Source organism: Bubalus kerabau, chromosome 22 (genome assembly GCF_029407905.1).
Source record: "Bubalus kerabau isolate K-KA32 ecotype Philippines breed swamp buffalo chromosome 22, PCC_UOA_SB_1v2, whole genome shotgun sequence".
NCBI classification, from domain to species: domain Eukaryota; kingdom Metazoa; phylum Chordata; class Mammalia; order Artiodactyla; family Bovidae; genus Bubalus; species Bubalus kerabau.
Window position 1 is genome coordinate 33285330 of NC_073645.1, and position 19454 is coordinate 33304783.

General features: G+C 49.4%; 1 long non-coding RNA gene across 2 annotated transcripts; it reads right to left on the reverse strand.

Annotated features, from left to right (window-relative positions):
• Positions 1–3734: 3734 nt before the first annotated feature.
• Positions 3735–5655, reverse strand: LOC129636716 (uncharacterized). 2 transcript variants are annotated; one of them, XR_008707100.1, is made up of 4 exons: positions 5641–5655; positions 4731–4967; positions 4293–4348; positions 3735–3957 (listed from the first exon to the last, which is right to left on the reverse strand). It is a non-coding gene; the product is annotated as an uncharacterized LOC129636716 (long non-coding RNA). The 2 variants fall into 2 exon arrangements; XR_008707099.1 differs by lacking the exon at positions 5641–5655 and having other exon boundaries at positions 4731–5067.
• Between the last annotated feature and the right edge of the window lie 13799 nt (positions 5656–19454).

Consider the following 19454-nt stretch of genomic DNA (forward strand, 5'->3'; position numbering starts at 1 on the left):
ATATGAGTGGAAGAGACATCTGTCACGCCCAAAAGGAGGCCAGTGAAAAGCCCAGGCATGAGTCTCCAGTCTCTCCTTTCCCTTGACATGAAACAGTGGTGATGTGCCCATGGCACCTTCAACCACTTGGATCCCTAAGTCACTGTGTGGAGCAGAGTACCCCACTGCCATACATGGAACATGCAGCTTGGGAAGAAATAAACTTGCATTATGTCAACCATAGAAATCTGGGGGGTTGTCTATCACCATGCATCTCCTAGTCAGTCAGTAGCAGATCAAGGCTCAACCAGCTCAGTCTCAACTGTGAATTCTAAAGCTCAACCCTTAAAGTATCTTGGTATGAATCTTACCTAGTGATGGCCACCAAAATCCCCAGAACAAATCCATCACTTCTCTCCCTCTGCATGCCACAAATTTGGAGAGGACATAGCTCATTGAAACCCTATGTGTGTTAAAACCCTTATTAGTAACACTACTGTGTCCATATGGTTCCAGTGGAGCCCAGGACCAGCCTGGCCAGTGAGAGCACTGAATCCTCCTACCCTCAGTGACTGTGCACAAACTCTGATTGGTGCAGAGAGGGCAAAACCCAGGGCTTGTGTAGGATTTACCAGGGCAAGAAGCACTCTCTCTTCTGCTCATCCTTAGTGGGTGGAGGCCTGAACTGAAGGCCATTTTGTCATCCCATGGGACCTAGGTGTGAAACCAAGCCCCATGCTGAGTGCTGAGCTGAAAGGTAAGACCCAATGGTGCCATCTGAGGCACTGGACTCAGCTGGGTCTGAGACCAGCTCTACTCAAATGTCTGTAGTTGACCAAAGCAGTTTGAATGGAAATTTTCTGTCACTTGCAACCAAAAGGTTCTGAGTCACTGCCCCCTGTGGCTCTGTCATGCTGCAGAGCACTGTGCATTCTGGATGGAGGCAGGAGAGATGCCTTGGGACCCAAGAGCAGGGGGCACCATTAGTAGTCAGATTTATGGAAGAGATGGTGGGCTTGGGCAGAGCAGGGCTGAGGTGCTGGCAGGATGCCTGTGTAGAGGTGCCTGGCAGGTGGGGAAGGAAGAGTGGATGCCAGTCTGAAGGGTGCTAGAGCCTCTGATGCAGATGAGGAGGCAGCCACTGAGTGTGTGGGAGGATGTGACCATGGGTGGGGTCAGAAAGAAAGCAGAAAGGAGAATGGAGTCCAGACCTCAGGGAGTGGGACCCTCACCACAACAGAGAAAGAGTTCAGTGGAAGGTGTGTGTGTGGCCTGGGGCTAGGTTCTGACTACTCTCACCTTCAGTCTCCTTTTCCAGTTAAATGAGTTCACGGAGTCCCTGTGCCATGCTGCAGTGAGGATGGAGGTGGCAGGGCCATCCCATCTCGGAATGTCAGAGCTCAGCCCGCCTGCGCTGGTGTTAATTAAGTGGGAGGAGAGAGGGATACAGCATGGATGTGAAAGGAGAGGCCTGTCCAGGCAGGGTTGCTTTCTTCCTGGTGTACCCCAAACACGGCTCTCACACCTGTTCTTCTGAAATTGCCTGTTGCCACCCGAGTTCCTCAGGTAAGAAGCAAGACCTGTTCTTTTTGTATCCCAGAGGCCAGCTGGTACAGGGCTGCCACAGGGTAGGCACTGGGGGAATGTCGAGGGCAGGGGGTGGTAGCGGAATAGAAGGAGGACTAGCTGCCCCACTGACCTCTACAGAGGAGGAGGAGGAGAGGCCCAAGAAGAGGCCATGCAATCTGTCTCCTGAGAAGCCACTGGTGGGATTTCCCTGGCGGTCCAGTGGTTAAGAATCTGCCTTCCAATGCAGGGGACACGGGTTCGATCCCTGGTCAGGGAAGTAAGATTCCACATTCTGGGGGCAACTAAGTCCACAGGCTACAACTACGGACCCTGAGAGTGGCACACCACAACAAAAGCAAGCACACAAACAAAAGCTTAAAAAAAGAACTCGCTGGTGGCTGTTGGGCATTGCATTGTTGACCTAGGATCTGCAGCCATTCCATGTGTCCCTCTCCTTCCAAAAGTCACCACCTGCCAGCAGCAAATGAACGGAACTGGGGACAGGGGAGCCTGCGCCTCTCACTGAGTCTCCCAGGGGCAGCCCAGACCGGTCACCAGCTGGTGGGTAGCCAAGACTGCTGCCCCTCAATGTGGTGGGGGCTCTAATCTCAGCCGCTGGAGGAATCTGACACCTTGGACCCCCTTTCATCTCTTCCGGGGCAGTCCAGCAGGCAAAGATGCTCCAAACAGCAGCTGGGTTGGTCCCCAGGAGGGCCACGCTTGCATCAGTGGTAGTGGTACCAAGGCCAGCCCCCAGGAAACCTGCATCTTGAGGGTCTTGAGTGATGTGGGAGGGTTAATCTGATGTGGGCTGGGGCAGAGATGCCTAAGAGAACCCTCTGATCCTAGGAGAACCCTCTGCTCCTCAGTCCCTACATTGCAAAACTTTGCTGGCCTTGCAGCCCTGCATTCCACCCTTGGGGTTGCTGTGAGTCCTCCTTTAAGATGAAAACATCCCTCAGGGGGGAACACATTTACTGTAGAGAATAAAGAATAGCCCCACAGCTGTGGCCTTGAGACACAGGCAGAACAGAACCGGCTGGAAAGGAAGATGCAGAAGAAGTGGAAACAGACCTCAGCAAACCTTTCCCTCCTTCACAATGCTGCCTCCTCACAGAGGGGTGGGGCTGAGCTTCCTCCTGCCTCTCTTCCCTTCCCGACTCCATGCCAGTTTCTGGGTCAGGTGACAGGGACATCTGGTTCACTCAGTCTTGTCCCTTGAGGTGAGAGTGAGGCAAGATCCGTAGAGCCTGGAAGAGAGCCCCTACCTTGCACCCCTCTTGCCTTCCCCCTTGTAGCCCAGTCCCATCTCAGTGCAGAGGAGAGGCACAGACCCAGAGACAGGGCTCAGAGGACAGTGGGGGACTTGGGAAAAGCCACCCTTACCTCTGGATCCTCAGTCCCTGACTGGGGTGGCATGATCCTCCAGGGTCTCTTCCAGCTGAGACCATCACAGTCTTCAATGCCACCCATGTCATCATCTTGACTCAAGAGGAGATGGTTTCCCCTTCTCCCCCATCCCAAGTGATTCCCAGGGGTACTGGAGAGGGGATGAGCATTGTCCCAGGGTGGAGCCCATCTCTAGATCCCGGTGAAGTCTGAAAGGCACAGTGAATGTTCTTTACCTGGAGCAGTGGCTCAAAGAATAACAGGAGGTGATTCTGATGCCTCTAGTTAGAGAAACAGTGACCCCAAGAAGAGTGAGTCTAGAATTTGTGGGGGGACTGGGTAAGAAGTAGGGCTTCCCAGGTGCCTCCAGTGGTAAAGAACACACTTGCCAATGCAGGAGACATAAAGAGATGCTGGTTCGATCCCTGGGTCAGGAAGATCCCCCAGAGGAGGGCATAGCAACCCACTCCAGTACTCTTGCCTGGAGAATCCCATGGACAGAGGAGCCTAGCAGGCTACAGTCCATAGGGTTGCAAAGAGTCGAACACAACTGATGTGACTTAACATGCATGCACACGTGCAGGTAAGGAGTGGGGACAGGGGAGAGGACATCCCAGGGGCCTGGCTGGTGGCGGCAGGTGGGCTTCTACACGGGAAGGAGCTGGGTCAGCTCCAGGGTCAGGAGTCTGGTCCTCCCTCCGAGCTGGGGATACACATGATGGGCAGCACGGGGAAGAACCAGTCCATAGTTTTCATAAGCTGTTCAAATGGATCTAAAACCCCAGAATACCAGAGCCTTTCTTTGAAAAACTTTTATTTCATACAAAATTAATATTTAGGTACATTCTCACCAGAAAAGGTCAAATCATACCAAAATACAGGGAGCAACAAGGAAAATCCTCCCCTGAGGCCCCCAGTGCTAGAGCCCTCCCCAGAAGAAGCCACTGTTATCTGCTCAGGGTTTGTCCTCGGAGAACTCAGGCTCTGGGTCTCCTCTCAACGATGTCTCTGGTGTGGTGGCTATTGAAGCAAGAGAAAAAAAAACAAAAAACAAACACATTAAAAAACATGTTCACACCACATGAAAGCATCCTCTTTTTCTTGGGCCCTCCACACCGCTACCCCAGTCATGCCTACCCTACCGGCCATGCACACACTGACAACAGTCTGAACTGAGGAAACTCTTCCCAGATCCTTGACCTGAGTGGCAACCCCTAAGCTCCCAAGCGCTGGGATGCCAAGCAGCTGCGACCTCCTTCGACCCCAGGGCAGGCATTCTTTGGCTCCCAGAAAGCCTTCCCTGGAACCCAAGAAAAGGAGGATGGGTATTGGAAGGCAGGTGTGTGCATTTGTACCTTTAACCTGAGTGGGAGTCCAAAGTCTTCCCTCTGTCCCAAAGGCCTCCAAAACCCTAAAAAGGATTAAAACCACAGTCGTAAATTGATTGCCTCTTAATGGGGAAGAGTATCTTAGCAAAAACAATTCAGTTCTTTCTGGAGTTCTTTCTAATTTACAGTTGCAGCCTCCAGCGTTCTGCCTGGGAGTAAGGCAGCCTTCCCCTCCCCTTGAGCTTGGGGCTGGGGGCAGCAGGGAAGAGGGAGGAAAGGAGTGAGAAGGAGGAAGAATTAGAGATCAGACGAGGAGTACACTGGTGAACAAGCCAAGCACCGCCCCCCAAAAAATCCGTGTTCTTCCTAGAACCTCAGAATGTGACCTTATTAAGACAAGGCTTTGTAGCAATCTACTATTTATTACTGGAGTGTTGCAGTCATTAAATTAAGATGACGTCATACCAGAGTGGGTAGGCCCTTAATCCAATATGACTGGTGTCCTTATATGAAGAGAAGAGACAGTGAGGTCACAGAGGGGACAGCACCACGTGATGGTGGAGGCAGAGACTGGAGTGATGCGTCCATGGGCTGTGTCCATGGGACTGCTGGCAACCACCGGAAGCTCGGAGAGAGAGGCAGGAAACAGTCTTGGGAAGCAACCCTGCCGGCACCGTGATTTGGGAATTCTAGCTTCCAGAACTGTAGGAGAGCGCATTGCTGTGGTTTAAACCACCCAGTTTTCAGTACTTTGTAATGACCGTCCTAGAATCCTAACACGCCAAGGTAGCAGCGACAAAAAGCAAAGCTTAACAGACCCAGAGTCGCCGGCTGTCAGTAACTAAAAGAGCCAGGCCTCTTCAGGTCAGAGAGTCTGCGCTCGAGTGCTCCCTCGCTGGGGCTGTGCTCACTCAGGTGTGCAGGCAGCTCTCAGCCTGGAGAGATTTCTCCTAATAAGCAGCAAAACCAAACACATGTTCCCGTCCAGGCCCCCGAGTCACCTGCCACTTGGCATTGAGAGGATGTCAGCCCAGTTCCTGGCTGGCAGCGCTGACAGGCGCCCATCTGCTCCGGAAGTGCCCGGCCTGGGTAAACACAGCCAGGCTCTGCCTCCCACAGCCGGACCAGCGGGGCCAGGCAGGCTGTGCGGAAGCCCTGGGCCTCAGGCCCCCTCAGGGTCACTCTCTACCCCAACCTGGCTACGGCTGGCTGCCCCTACTGGAATGGCATCCCCAGAAACCAAGAAAGGAAGAGCAGGGGGTTGTGGGGCTCGATATAGAACCCGGCCCACCTCCCAGGTCACTTCCTCGAATCCCTCCCTGCTGGGCCCAGGGTCACTGCCCCCTCCCACAGGCCCTTCCCTCCCCACTCTCACCCACGTCAAGCCATCTGCCACCCTCGCCCCCCTGGCGGGCACCACAGCCTGTGACTCAGCCCCAGCCCTGAGGCTGCTCTGTGGGTGGCGGCTCCGGAAACCTTGGTGGGGAGGGAGCCTGGGCTAGGGAGTAGGGGTGAGGGCTGGGGGGAGAAGACATGTGCAGACTCCAGGTGGCCTTTCCCTGAGCACCAACCCCTGACCACACTGCCTGCATCCGGTTCTTAAAGCAGGAACTCTCTAGCAGAGGTGTTTCCTAAAATATAATGGGCTCATTAAAATGCACCTAATTCAGTTTATTTTTTTCCCTCGGGGATCCACCACCTGTTCTTCAGGCCCTGATCCCGGGGCCAAATTGGGACCTGCTTCTCTAGTGTATGCCACCCTCATCCATGTGCCACCCCCAACCCCTTGCAGCCCCTGGAATAGAATATTCACCCCACACTCGCCCTTGTGTGGCTAAATTCCCACGAAAGTGTTAGAGACTTCATGGCACCTCCCTGCAGACTCGAACAAAGGGCTTGACCCCAGTGTGTATCCCAAAGGAACAGCGGTAATGGTGAGGCTGGAGGTGTCATTCTTGGGGGTAAGGATGAGGGGCTGGGCCTCGCCCAGCACATCTTGGGAGGGGTCTGCTTCTGAGTCAGGACCTCTTTACGTGTGTGTTGTCTCCCCTCAAAGGGGCTTGGCCCCTGGAACTTGGCTGTGGAGGAAAAACCTGCAGGCTGGGTTTGTCCCACAGCTTGAAGATTGGGATTTGAGGCCCCCGCCCCAACCCCCCGGAGGCGAAGATAGGCCTGGATCTCCAGCCCCAGGAGACCAGCGCACAGGAGCCTGCTTCAGGCATCTGTCTCCACCTACTCCTGCTGAGCCTCCTTCCAGAGAGTGCAGCCTCCTTTAGGGCCTCTTAGAGATTTAGCCGCCTTGCCTCAATGCTGAAAGGAGGTCTCGGGATTCGGCCCTTCCCCTCCTGACTTAGCGGCCCTCTGGCGTCCATCTCTCCTACAGAACAGGGGGGTGGTGTCCCGTCTTCTTTTCCCAGCCCTGTTCCCTCCCGAGCAAGCCCAGAGCCTCCTTTCATTTCATAGTGGCCGTTTCACTGCTGATAACCGCAAGGAAACAGATCAGGCTGAGCAAAAGTAAAGAATCCTAGAAAACTCCAAGAAACCTCAGACTTGTAGCAGGAAGAGTCTGAACGTATTTAATTCCTGGCGCTGCAGCCACCTGTGAACTTGAACAAGACACCCTGTCTGCACCTTGGTGGCTTCATCTCCAAGTGGGCGGATAACATGAGTGTCTGCCCCACAGGGCGGCTGTGAAGGTTAAACGAGGCAGAGGACTGTGAAAATACAAAATCTGAGATTGTCAGTCTGGTTCTTTCAAAGTGTACACAGTCTACTAATAGTAAAAACTAATCACAGTCACATGCATTATTCATTTAGCACTTTCTGTGCTGACACAATGAGTGTCAGACATTGTCTGAGGACGTGCGTCCCATAAGTCTGCGTTCTTTTACCCCAGTCTTTCTTCCCACACTTTTTCAAGAGACAGTTCAATGCCTGCAGGGGGGCCCCTCCCTCCCCCTGGGTACTGGGATATTTTCCAGGCTAACCCTCTCTGGAGGAGTCTCCTGGGCACATATGCTGCTTCCCAGAGCAGGAAGGTGGGCAGAAAATGGCCCCAGCTGGAAAATCAGAGTTTGTGCTTCCACACAACTTCTTCAGAATAATAGACTTGTAGGAAAACACACACACACACACACACACACAAAACTTCACTCAGAAAACAGCAACCTGTTTTGCCCAGGGTTCTCCTAGCCTGTCCCACTTCATAGCTGCAGAAGTTGTGATATTTCCTGAGGCCACACAGCAAGTAAGCAGCAGAGATTCCACCAACATTGAGCACCTGTGACATAGCAGGTATTGTATCCGACAGGGCAGGTACTGTATCCAACATAGCAGGTACTGTATCCAACACGGCCGGTACTGTATCCATCCACTTGGTAAACACCCATGGCTCCCATGCCAGGCCCCAGGGAGGCAGGGATGGGAATGGCATTGACATTCTATGGAGAGGGATCAGACCCACACAAGTCAAAAAGGTCATTGCTGAGACAGATAAATTCTATGAAGAAAATAAATCTGGGTGCCAGATGGAGCAGTGGGTGGATCTAGAGGAGTCGCTCTCTACCTACAGTAGTCAAGGAGGCCTCTGAAAAGTGACATTTTTTGACATTTTGAAAAGATGAGAAACAGGTATGTGAAGAGCGGGAGGAAGAGGCATTCAGCTGAAAAGAATGGCAGGTGCAAAGGCCCTGGGGCAGGAATGTGCTTGGGCTGTTCCAGGAACACAAAGGCCAGAGTGGCTGAAGCAGTGAGAGAGAGGGGGCAGTCAAGGAGGTGAGGAGGAAAGGGAGTCAAGAGGCCCCACAGCCATGGAAATGAGCCTGAATTTTATTCTGATGGCAACAGAAAGCCATAGGAAGCTTTCTAAGCAGAACAATGACAGTTGTAACGTGTCATTTACAAAGACCACTCAGGAAGCTGTGTGAAGGATGGAGGGAAGGGTGGCAAGGAGTTGTGAGGACGCTCCAATGGCCTGGACAACCATGCCAGCTGTGGGGGTGGAGCGAAGAGGAAAGCAGATCAATACCTGATACCAACACCTGTGAGGCACTGAGCGCTGGCCTGGCATGCATCAAGGGATATTCAACAGAGTGGGGGCCCCAGAAGAAGGGGTGCTGGTGGCTAGCTCTGTGGCCAGGGTTAGGGGACTGGGGGCTGCTTTTCCTGGGCTTAAGGCCACAGGAGACCAGCAGCCCTGGGTGGGAGCCTGCAGGGACAAATTCTGGGGGTCTCACATCCCTCTTTCAGTTCCCTAACATATATGATGTCTTTCTCTTCTTAAAAGGCCATTGTCAGAGGCGCTACTTGTGACGGATCAGTGTTCCAGAAATAAGAACCCGGAAGCAATTAGAACAGAAGACAGCTTACTATATTTGTTTTTCTATTTCAAAATTGTGTTTAACTTGCACAGACACGTGATAAAAACCTTCAGAGTACAGAGCACATAGCAAGAGATAACTCTCCTTCCACTCTATCTCTATCCCTAGAACATATTCTCTGTTATCTATTCATATTTAATTTTTCAGAAACATTCTCAGCATATACATACATATACATCACACATCCTATTTTTAAACATGGAAATCAATTCAGTTCAGTCGCTCAGTCGTGTCCAACTCTTTGCAACCCCACAGACTACAGCATGCCAAGCTTCCCTGTCCATCACCAACTCCCGAAGCTTGCTCAAACATGGAAATAGCATAGTAAATTGTTTTGTATCTTTTTTTTTCCCCCAAGCCATACGGCTCAGAGGTAAAGAATCTGCCTACAATGCAGGAGACATAGGAGACTGGGGTTCGATCCCTGGGTTGGGAAGATCCCCTAGAGAAGGAAATGGCAACCCACTCTGATATTCTTGCCTGGGAAATCCTATGGACAGAGGAGATTCAGTCCATGGGCTCACAAAGAGTTGGATACAACTGAGCACAGAACACATGAATCACTATTTCATTCTTTTTTAGTGGCTTCATGTTACACCATCACAAAGCTGTATCATATAGGAAAGTGGGTATTTAGATGGTTTCCACGTTTTGGCTAATACCAACAATATAGCATCAAACACCTTCATATATAGGTCTTCGGTATTTCTATTGGATAAATTCATAGAAATGGAATTTATAGCTCAAGGGATAATTACATATTTCCAGTTTGAATGAGTACTAGCAAATCGCTGTTTAGAGCAGATGGAGCAATCCACTCCCCTTAGCTCCCGCTGACCCTAACAGCAACCCCCTCACAAAGTCAATACAAGGCATCATCCAAATGTTTCTTTTTTGCCAATTTCATGACACCTGACAACTTGCATGTGTCAAGTGTGAGTCCACCTTCATTGGTGTGGTGGGTGTTATCACCCTCATTCTGCAGATCAGAGAGTGTAGTTCACTCACCCCAGGACAAAGCCAGTGTCCCAGCACTGCTGTGAACCATAGAGATGACAGAAAGCCCAGCTGGGAACAGGATAGGCAAGACCAGGAGTGAGGAAGCTAAGGCCAGGCAAGGCTGTGGTTGCCTACGCAGACACTCAGGCTCTGGCAATCAAGATGGGGAAGGGAACTTGCAGGTTAGAAGCCAAGAGACCCTTCAATGATCAGGTCTATAAACCCATTCTTCCAGGACCTGGGACAAAATGTTCCCTGTTCTGTGTGCATGCCTGGGCCAGCCTGAGCCCTGGATGTGGGTGTCAGAGAGCCATATCCAGGCTATGGGAAGTAGGTCAGCCACTCTCTGAAGGAGTAGGGAATTTAGGAGCAGAGATAACAGTGGATGTTGACATCTGGGACTAAAGCCCCAGGTTTCTTCTCTTCCCACCATGAAGGTTGGTGGTTGCAAAGCAGGAAGATGCAGGCTCCATTAAAATTGAGAAAGGTCCCTGTCAATAAGCCACAATAGCCAAACGAACCTAAGTTTAGCATCACACTCTAAGCCTGTTTGGGAGCCTCTTGACTTTTCTAATGGGCTCCATTTCCGTGAACTCAAAGGTAATGGAATCAGCTTCAGAGAAAACAATGTTCTAAATAAAGAAATGCAATCAGAGCTGCTGACCTTCGACAAAAACTCTTCTCATAGGCCTTGGATTTGAAGTAAGGAATGTGCACTTTGAGAGGGTGTGTGTGTGTGTGTGCGCGTGTGTGTGTGTGTGTGTTAAGATTGTGAATTTCAGGTGTGACTGAAACCAGAGAGAAAATCCCAGCATGTAACTAAGATTGGCTTTTTTAAAAACAAAACAAACAACAACAACAAAGAAAACAAAAAACTTTAAAGAAAAAAATAGAGTTAAGAGGGCAGGGAAGTGTGACTGTTTCGAAACTGACTTTAGGGCCCATCCAAGTGTAGTGGGTATTAGACAGAGATAGGTTGCCCAAAGCAGTGGATTTCCAAAGATCACCCTCTTAGACTCACTGTGCAGCAATTTGAAAACATGGAATGTTCCAAGATGGGAAGGGCCAGGCTCTCAAAGCAGGCTCATCCTTGAAGCTTGTGTGCATAAGGAGAGAGTTTGCTGAGCATGAGGTCAGACTCAGGCAACCATGAAGGCCCTTAAGGGAGTCCTAGGGCATCAACCCAGATAAGCCCAGAGTGTGGTTTGTATCTGGAACTGACTCTCTGAGATACTAGAGTTTCCAGTTCATCTTTCTGGGTAAAGACGGTCTCTACTCCTCCAATTTTCTGGAGATTTCCTCCATTTTCCATACCATGTACCCATCCAGCCCATCCATTCCTCTGTCTCAAGCAGTCAGTAAATAAACCATTTGAGCCCATGACAAATCAAAGACCACGCTAGGTACCATGTGAGAATCAGAGCAGGGCTACTGGGTGCTGTCAGGACACTGGCAGTGGGGGTCTTATACTGGTCATGGGGAGTAGAAGTAAGTGTGATCACCTTGGAAAATAATTTGGCACCATTTGCAAAAGTTGAACTTGTACACTAAGTTCTTCTCCTAGCTATATACCCCCAAAATTCTTGCACCTGTGTGAAAGATGTGCATAATGATGTTTAAAGAAGCAATGTTCATAATAGTAAAGCTATGAAAAACTCAGATATCCACTACCAGGAGAAGGAACACTTTGTGAATTATGGTTTATTCCCACAATGTAATATTATGTAGTGTGAAAATGAACGAACTATAGTTATATGCAATAAGATGGATGAATCTTAGAAACAGCTGATGAGTTTTTAAATAGTTTCAAATTAACAAAACTATAAATCAGATATACTTTAATAAAATTTTTAAAAAGCAAGTTTCAGAAGACTACATATACTATGTCATTTTTTTCTAAAGCTTAAAAATAAGCAAAGCTAAGTAACATTTTTTAAGGAAACAAAAAAATAGGTCTTAAAATTTTTTAGAGTCAGGAATACTAAACATAAAACTGGGGGCAGACAGTTTACAAAAAAGGGGAGGAGCCCACCGGTAGGACCAGTGATTTCAGTCATGTTTTAGTTCTTGGACCTCATAGCAGTTGTCAAGTGTTTGTTTTGTTATTATATTTTATTCACTGCATATCAATGCATATTATTTGATATCGAAAACATTTTAAGGCAATAACTCCTGGTCTGAAGGAGATTGCCAATCATAGAAAAAAACAGAAGCACAGACCCCTGAAAAGGTATTTTGTATGTCACAGTACAAGGAAAAACCTTATGAATGAATGACTGTTTGAACTTGTTGCAAGTGACCAAAACCAAATGCAAACTAGTTCAAGCAAAAGCAAAGTGAAGTGAAAGTGAAGTCGCTCAGTCATGTCCGACTCTTAGCGACCCCATGGACTACAGCCTACCAGGCTCCTCCGTCCATGGGGTTTTCCAGGCAAGAGTACCGGAGTGGGGTGCCATTGCCTTCTCCAAGCAAAAGTAAGTAGTAAGCAAATAATACGTAAGTAAATCTGGCTCATTAATCCAGGTGAGGTTTAAACTCTAAAACCTCAAATAATGAGCAACTCATTTCCTCACTCTCCCTGCCTCTTTCTGTGTGTTGGCCTTTTTCTTGTGGTGCTTCCATTTTGTAAGAGGAAGAGAAGAAGGGGTGTGGACAGTGCCAGCCTGGCTTGCATCACGTCAGTTTGGCAAACCCAAAGGCAAAAGAGGGGGATTTTCTTCTCCCTATATTCTATTCACAAAGTCCCAGGCAAGGATTCCAATTGGCCTGTTTTGGGTCATATGTCCACCCCTGGGCCAATCACAGTGGCCAGGAGGAAGGGTATTAACATGATTGGAAGAAATCGCAGGGGGTGGGGGGATGGGAGGGTTACCCAGAAAAAAGGAAGTCATATCAAGAGGAAGCAGAAGGGATGACGGTACAGACAACCATGACAGGTGTCCACTCCCAAGGCTCAGACAGCAAAGGGAATAAGAGTTGGGGTGTGGGGAACACAGTGAGGCTCTTTGGCAGAGAAAGTCCTAACCTGGAGACTGCACAAGGGTCAGAACTTGAAGCCTTAGGGAGGGAGGGAGGCTCCTGCCAGACCCTGGAGGCATGAGGCTGACTGTGTAAGGCAGGAATGGCTCCGGGGGATCCTGAGGGAGCCATTTTAATTGTTCTGTGGGCTGGTCGGCTCCAGGGTGTAAAAACAAACCCTGATGGGAGGGATTCCCTGGGAATGGAAAAAAAGGTATGTAGAAGGCAGAACACAGGATGTTGCGGAAGCCCAACGGACGCCCCCACACAGGGCTCAGGCTGAGTCAAGCGGACGTCTGGGGCCGTGGAGGGGGCAGGCTGGAGGCAGCTGGGAACAGAGCGCAGCATGGGGCCAGGAGCTCTTCCCTCTAGAAGGAGTTGCCTAGAAGGATGTTTCCACCCAGCTGATCTGGCTCACCATCCCCAAGTCTAGCTCTCAGGAATCCCACGCTAGTTACATGGCAGAGGGGCGACCCTCAGTGTGAGGACCAGGGTCTAGCAGGCCCAGCGGCCATGTTAGTGGCCTAAGACGAGGGGTCCTTGCAGGCCCAAGAGTCCCTGCCTCAGAGAGAAGTAGGAACCGGGGCAGGGGTGTCTAGTCACATCAACTCAACAACGGCCACATATCCATTAGGAGTCCGGGGCTCTGGCGTTTGCCCAGGATACAAATCCTCCTTCTGACATTTGACAAATTCAGGACCTGGGCCACGTGCTTCACTCTCTGAGTTCCCAGAGTCCCAGTCAGGAAAATGCCCATAACACAGTGTCATACCTACCTGAGAGGCACCTACCTGAGGGGCGAGTGTGAGGCCCATGTGAGAAAAGGTTATGGTTGGCAGGAGGTTCTGCATCAGTGTTTGTCATAGTTAGTTAGTGTTAGTCGGCTTGTCGTTTCTGAGTTTTTGTAATCCTCATAGACTGTATCCCTCCAGGCTCCTTTGTCCGTGTGATTCTCCAGGCAAGAATACTGGAGTGGGTTGCAATTCCTTCTCTAGAGGATAATGACATGATTTGATAACCTAGAGTCCCTGAGGTGAAAGGTGTGAGCCCCTGACAGTCACAGAGGCTCAATGACCCCATGCTGAGGGCACTGTAGATAGAAGGCACAGGGCCCTGCATTTGAAGCAGTTTCCACCTCGCAGCCTTTGCTTGGAATATGCTTCCCTTGGATCCAACATGGCTCACTCCTCTTTATCCAGGTTAAGGATAAATGTCATCTCCTCAAAAAAGAAAACCTTCTCTGATCACCCTACTAAAAATGTAACCTCCCTATTCTCCATCCAATTATTCTCATTTATGATCTTCCTTTCATTATTGTTGTTCAGTCGCTGAATCATGTCTGACTCTTTGCGACTCCATGGACTGCAGCATGCCAGGCTTCTCTGTCCTCCACTAACTTCCGGAGTTTACTCAAATTCATGTCCATTGAGTCAGTGATGCTATCTAACCTTCTGTTCCTCTGCTACCCTCTTCTCCTTTTGCCTTCATTATTACCCTTTTATGTTAATTTTTATATTTTATTTGCTTATATTAATAATCTGATTCCCCTCTGGAACATAAGGTTACTGAGTACAGACACCTGTTTCGCCACTGTATGCCTACCCTAGCATGGCACATTGACAGGTGCTTAAATATTTGTGGAATGAATAGATGAAGCATGCCCTTATAAACTTCAGGCCATGCGTTTCATCTAAGGCTCAGAGAGGTTCGCTCACATCTCTCATGGCCTTATTTACATCCAGCTTCTCAGAGTTCCTGGGCGTGAGGTCCTGGTTCAAGTCAAGCCACGGAGTCACCAGAACTGGGTACCACCTCTTGTACCCCCATACCAACCTGGTCTTCCCTGGGGTTCTGTGGTTCACCCAGAACCTATGTGGGGAACTAGGGTTAGCCAATTGGAGTTTAGCTAGATAGACCATTGATAGACCATCATGGATGGGTCTATTGATATGCTAAGTCACTTCAGTCGTGTCCGACTCTATGAGACCCCATAGATGGCAGCCCACCAGGCTCCCCCGTCCCTGGGATTCTCCAGGCAAGAACACTGGAGTGGATTGCCATTTCCTTCTCCAATGCATGAAAGTGAAAAGTGAAAGTGAAGTCGCTCAGTCATATCCGATTCTTAGCAACCCCATGGACTGCAGCCTACCAGGCTCCACCATCCATGGGATTTTCCAGGCAAGAGTACTGGAGTGGGGTGCCATTGCCTTCTCTGAGGTCTATTGATAGACCATCAATAAACATTTGCCGAGTCCCTTGCTACCTGCCTTTGGGGAGTATTCTGGGCTGGCCTGGGGGGACAGAGCCTGTTGGATATCTTCCTTGGCTGCTGTCCTGAAGCCTTCTCCATGGCACCTACTGGGTGGTATCATGTTTAAATGTCTAACTTCGAATGACAATTCATGATTTCATACTGAAAAATGTCACTGAGATACAAATCTGACACTCCAGTTTGCTGATTGGCATGATCTCTGCCTGCAAGCCAGTGCTTTTCAAGACATGGTCTGTGGCCCATCTATAATGAATCACGAGATGCTTGGGAAAACAAACAAACAACAAAAAAACTACACAGGCTCCTAGCCAGCCTGGACTTGCTAGATCAGAATCTCTGCAGCAGGTTTTGAAGTCAGCATTTTTCTTTAGAGTAAACTCAGGCAAGATCACATAACTAGTGAGTAGTGGAGGACCAAACCCAGGCAGTGGGGCTCCAGAGCCTGTGTGTGCCTGACTTTTATCTGATGGTAGGTCTCTATTCCCCACAGGCCCACATCTGCCTGTCGCACCAGGGACTCAGCAACAACTGTCTCTCTAAACTCCATTTGCACCCTTCCAACAAGCAGGTCCAGCCCCCCTGCTGATGGCCACCTCCTTCGTTTGATGAAGTCTGTGGTGAGCATGCAGGTCTGTCTGTCTCCCCCATAAGTTTAGAGGGTAAACAGTTATCTAGATCATTTCTGTATCCCTGGAAGCCAGGACAAGGCCTCACCCAGACCAGCTCCAGTCTCTGTGGGTTGCAAATAGGATATATTCGCCCACCTAATACTTCTGTGTCTACCCTGTGCCAGGCCTTTTGTGGGCACTCAGGATGCAACAGTGTAAAACCAAACAAAAACCCCTTCCCCCCAAGGAGTTTATATTCTATGTACAAGTGAAGTGATAATGGCCTCTGCAAGGCCTGCCCAGAAGTAAATGAAATAAACTGCAAGTTGGAAAGAAAAGTAAGAACTCTGGGGACTAAAGCAATCAAGGGGGACTTCCTGTGAGAAGTTTCACTAGCATCACCTTCCTTATGATTGAAGTCACCTAAGATAAGTCTGTTGAAGACCTGGATGTTCTCTGTAGAGCCTCACTCCCAGTGGCCAATGCTAAGGACGTGGTGTATCAGGCACAATTCCCACAGTTCAAAGCACCTTGATCAGGGTCTGCAGGGAAGGTGTGGGAGTAGGGGAAATGAGGATGGAGGGGCAGAGGGACATTTATTAATAGTAATGTTATTTTGAGTGAAATCTTTGTTCTTGAATCCAATCCCAACTGCTTCTCTTGGGTTGCTGTGAGGATTAAATGCTTAACTCAGACAAAGGAGGAGAGGTCAATTAATGGATGGCATTGTTGCTGTTTTGGGTAGAAAACACTCTCAAGTAGTCCTAGCTCATCTACCTGAGTGGGCAAGAGGGAAAAACAAGAGATGGTCTGGAAAGCTCCCAGATTATATGGGGCCTTGCAGACCAAGGTGAGGAGAATGGATTTAATTCTGAGATGGGAAGCTACTGCAGGCTTTTAAGCAGGTGAAAGACCACCAGCTACTTAGAGAAAGGACTACTGGATGGATAGAGTGGAGACAGAAATGAGTTAGGAGGCTGCCAAAGTCCAAGTGAGGGACAAAGGGGGCTTGGATGAGGGAGGTAGAACAGGAAACGTTTCTGTGAAAGTGAAAGTGTTAGTCGCTCAGTAGCGTCCAACTCTTTGCAACCCTATGGACTGTAGCCCACCAGGTTCCTCTGTCCATGGGATTCTCCAGGCAAGAATACTGAAGTGGGTAGCCATTCTCTTCTCCAGGGGATCTTCCCAAATCAGGGATAGAACCCAGATCTCTTGCATGGTAGAAGAGGAAATGTTCCTGTGAAAAGACATCTTTTTGGATGTGTAAATGTGGCGGGGGTCAGGCACAAGAGAAAGAGGAATCAAAGAGGACCTCAGGTTTTGGGTCGGTAAATGGGGTATCATATTCTTAGATGAAGAAAGTAGAGGAAGAGCAGGTTTCTTCCTCTCTTTCTTCCTCTCAACACTTGAACAAAATCAAGTGTTGCTCGTGTTGGTGGGGGTAGCCGAGGAATGCCCCCCTCATGACAGAACCTGCAAAAGTATAACCTTATGTGGCAAAGGGACTTTGCAGATAGGATTAAGCTGAGAATTTTGAGGTGGGCAGATTGAATTATTTTGCTGCACATATGCATGCTCAGTTACTCAGTCACGTCCAACTCTGTGCAAGCCATGGACTGCAGCACCCAGGCTTCCCTCTCCTTCACCGTCTCCTGGAGCTTGTGCAAACTCATGTCCATCGAGTTGGTGATGCCATCCAACCATCCTCATCCTCTGTCATCCCCTTCTCCTCCTGCCCTCAATCTTTCCCAGCATCGGGGTCTTTTCCAATGAGTTAGCTCTTCACATTAGGTGCCCAAAGTACTGGAACTTCAGCTTCTGTTTTTCCAGTGACTATTCAGGGTTGATTTCCTGCAACTAATATAATATTATAAATCAACTGTACTTTAATTTTTAAATAAATAAAAATGAATAGTGAATGTGATTTAGGAGCAAAAAAAAAAAAAGACAGTCCTTGGTATATGGCCACAGAAATCTAGAGTCTGAATGCAATCAACCAGCTCCCCTTGAATCTACTAAGTCTACTATGTACTGTTTCGTGGGAGGCAGATGGGGAGAAGCCAGCCAGGAGCTAGCACACAGCCCAGGAGGAACTCAGCGAAGGGAAGGGAAGAGAAGGCTGAAAACTCAAATACAAGGCCCCAAGCAGGGAGACTTGAGTCCCAGGAGCTCAGGGAGGACGGGCTCTGCTTAGACAGAGGGAAGAAGAGACACTATTACAGGGGCTAGGGGTTCAACTGGAGAAGGCAATGGCACCCCACTCCAGTACTCTTGCCTGGAAAATCCCATGGACGGAGGAACCTGGTAGGCTGAAGTCCATGGGGTCGTTGAGAGTCGGACACGACAGCGGCTTCACTTTCACTTTCCACTTTCATGCATTGGAGAAGGAAACGGCAACCCACTCCAGTGTTCTTGCCTGGAGAATCCCAGGGATGGGGGAGCCTGGTGGGCTGCCGTCTATGGGGTCGTACAGGGTCGGACACGACTGAAGCGACGCAGCAGCAGCAGCAGGGGTTCAATAGCTGGGGAGAAAGGTCTAGAAGATGTTCTTTTAGCTCCTTCTGGGAAGGAAAGCATGGTTAATTCAAGAAAATTCTGTCTGAGGTGTGCAGGCAGCCTAAAAGCCAACTTTTGCCCCAAGCAGTTTGCAATCTAGCTATGGAGAGGAGCTCCGGAAGTGACCACCGGAGCGATGCAGTGTAGGGAACAACTTCCGGCCTCAGTTTAGCATCAGCAAGCCTAGGTCTTTGCCCCATTTCTGCCACTAACCACTATGCCTGTGCTTCAGTGTCCTTATGGGAATTTTACCTCCTTCACCAGGTTGTTGTGAGACTTAAAGGAAGATAATAAATCTGAAGTGCTCAGCAGAGAGCCCTGCACACAGTGAGTGCTCAATAAAATAAAGCCATTATTATTAAAATAAGTAGGTGGTTCACTGGGTGGGAATCTCAGTATTTTTGAGATTCCAGACTTCTGTCTGGGTCATAGATAATTCACCCACCTGTGTTTCTCCAGGTGGGGTCCCCAGCAGACCACCCCAGAGACTGTGGTAGGATCCAAACTCCACAGTTTAATAACACTCGCCATGCCCACCCTCTTCACCCCGTGACGTTCTGGCCACTCAAGGCCAAGAACCACTGCGTCAGTGTGACCATGCTCAAGCCAGACTCCCCTGGTTTTTGCCTTTCAAAGCAGCGCGTGGATGGCTTTCTCCTGGGAGCATCATAGAGGCAGAGTGCCTCACCTAGCCTTCAGTTTTCCCCAAGCCAGAGCCTTCCACATACAATCAGAGAAATGCCTGGTTTGCAATCTCCGATGGCTGGGACTCAAGGAAACTCTGAGTAAGGATGGGGTTCAGAAATCTGCAGAGTTTAGCTCCCAAGAACACCAGCTCACTCACTCCCCATAATTTACCTCCTGGGTAACTCTCCCAGTAACCCCTAACACCTTTCCTTGTTCAGTTTTTCTCCATGGCATTTACAGCGACTCCACAGGCTACAAGTCTTACTCATTTTGTTTATGTATCTCCATTACAATGGAAGCTCTCTGCTTATGAGCTTTTGTTTGTTTATTTGGTGTTTTGTTTTCCTTTGGTCTTCTCTGTCCAGGCTGTATCCCTGGGCTTAGAACTACTAGCTGGCATACCACCAGCCCTCAGTAAATATTCACCGAATGGGCAAATGAGTTGGACAGCTCTAATTCCTTCCTGCCCCAGAAGCTCCCAGTTCGAGACAGGACAAACATGTGTCGCTTCTCCAGCTCTGTCACCAGCTCGTCCCTGCGGCAGTGTTGGGGGTGGGATGGCCTGTAAACGTTTTGCTGGACTCTTATTAAATGTTGCCCCCTGTCCCATGCCAGTGTTTTCTTTAACTGCTCCCCTTGTGAGAATAGAGAACATTGCATGGGGCGGGGG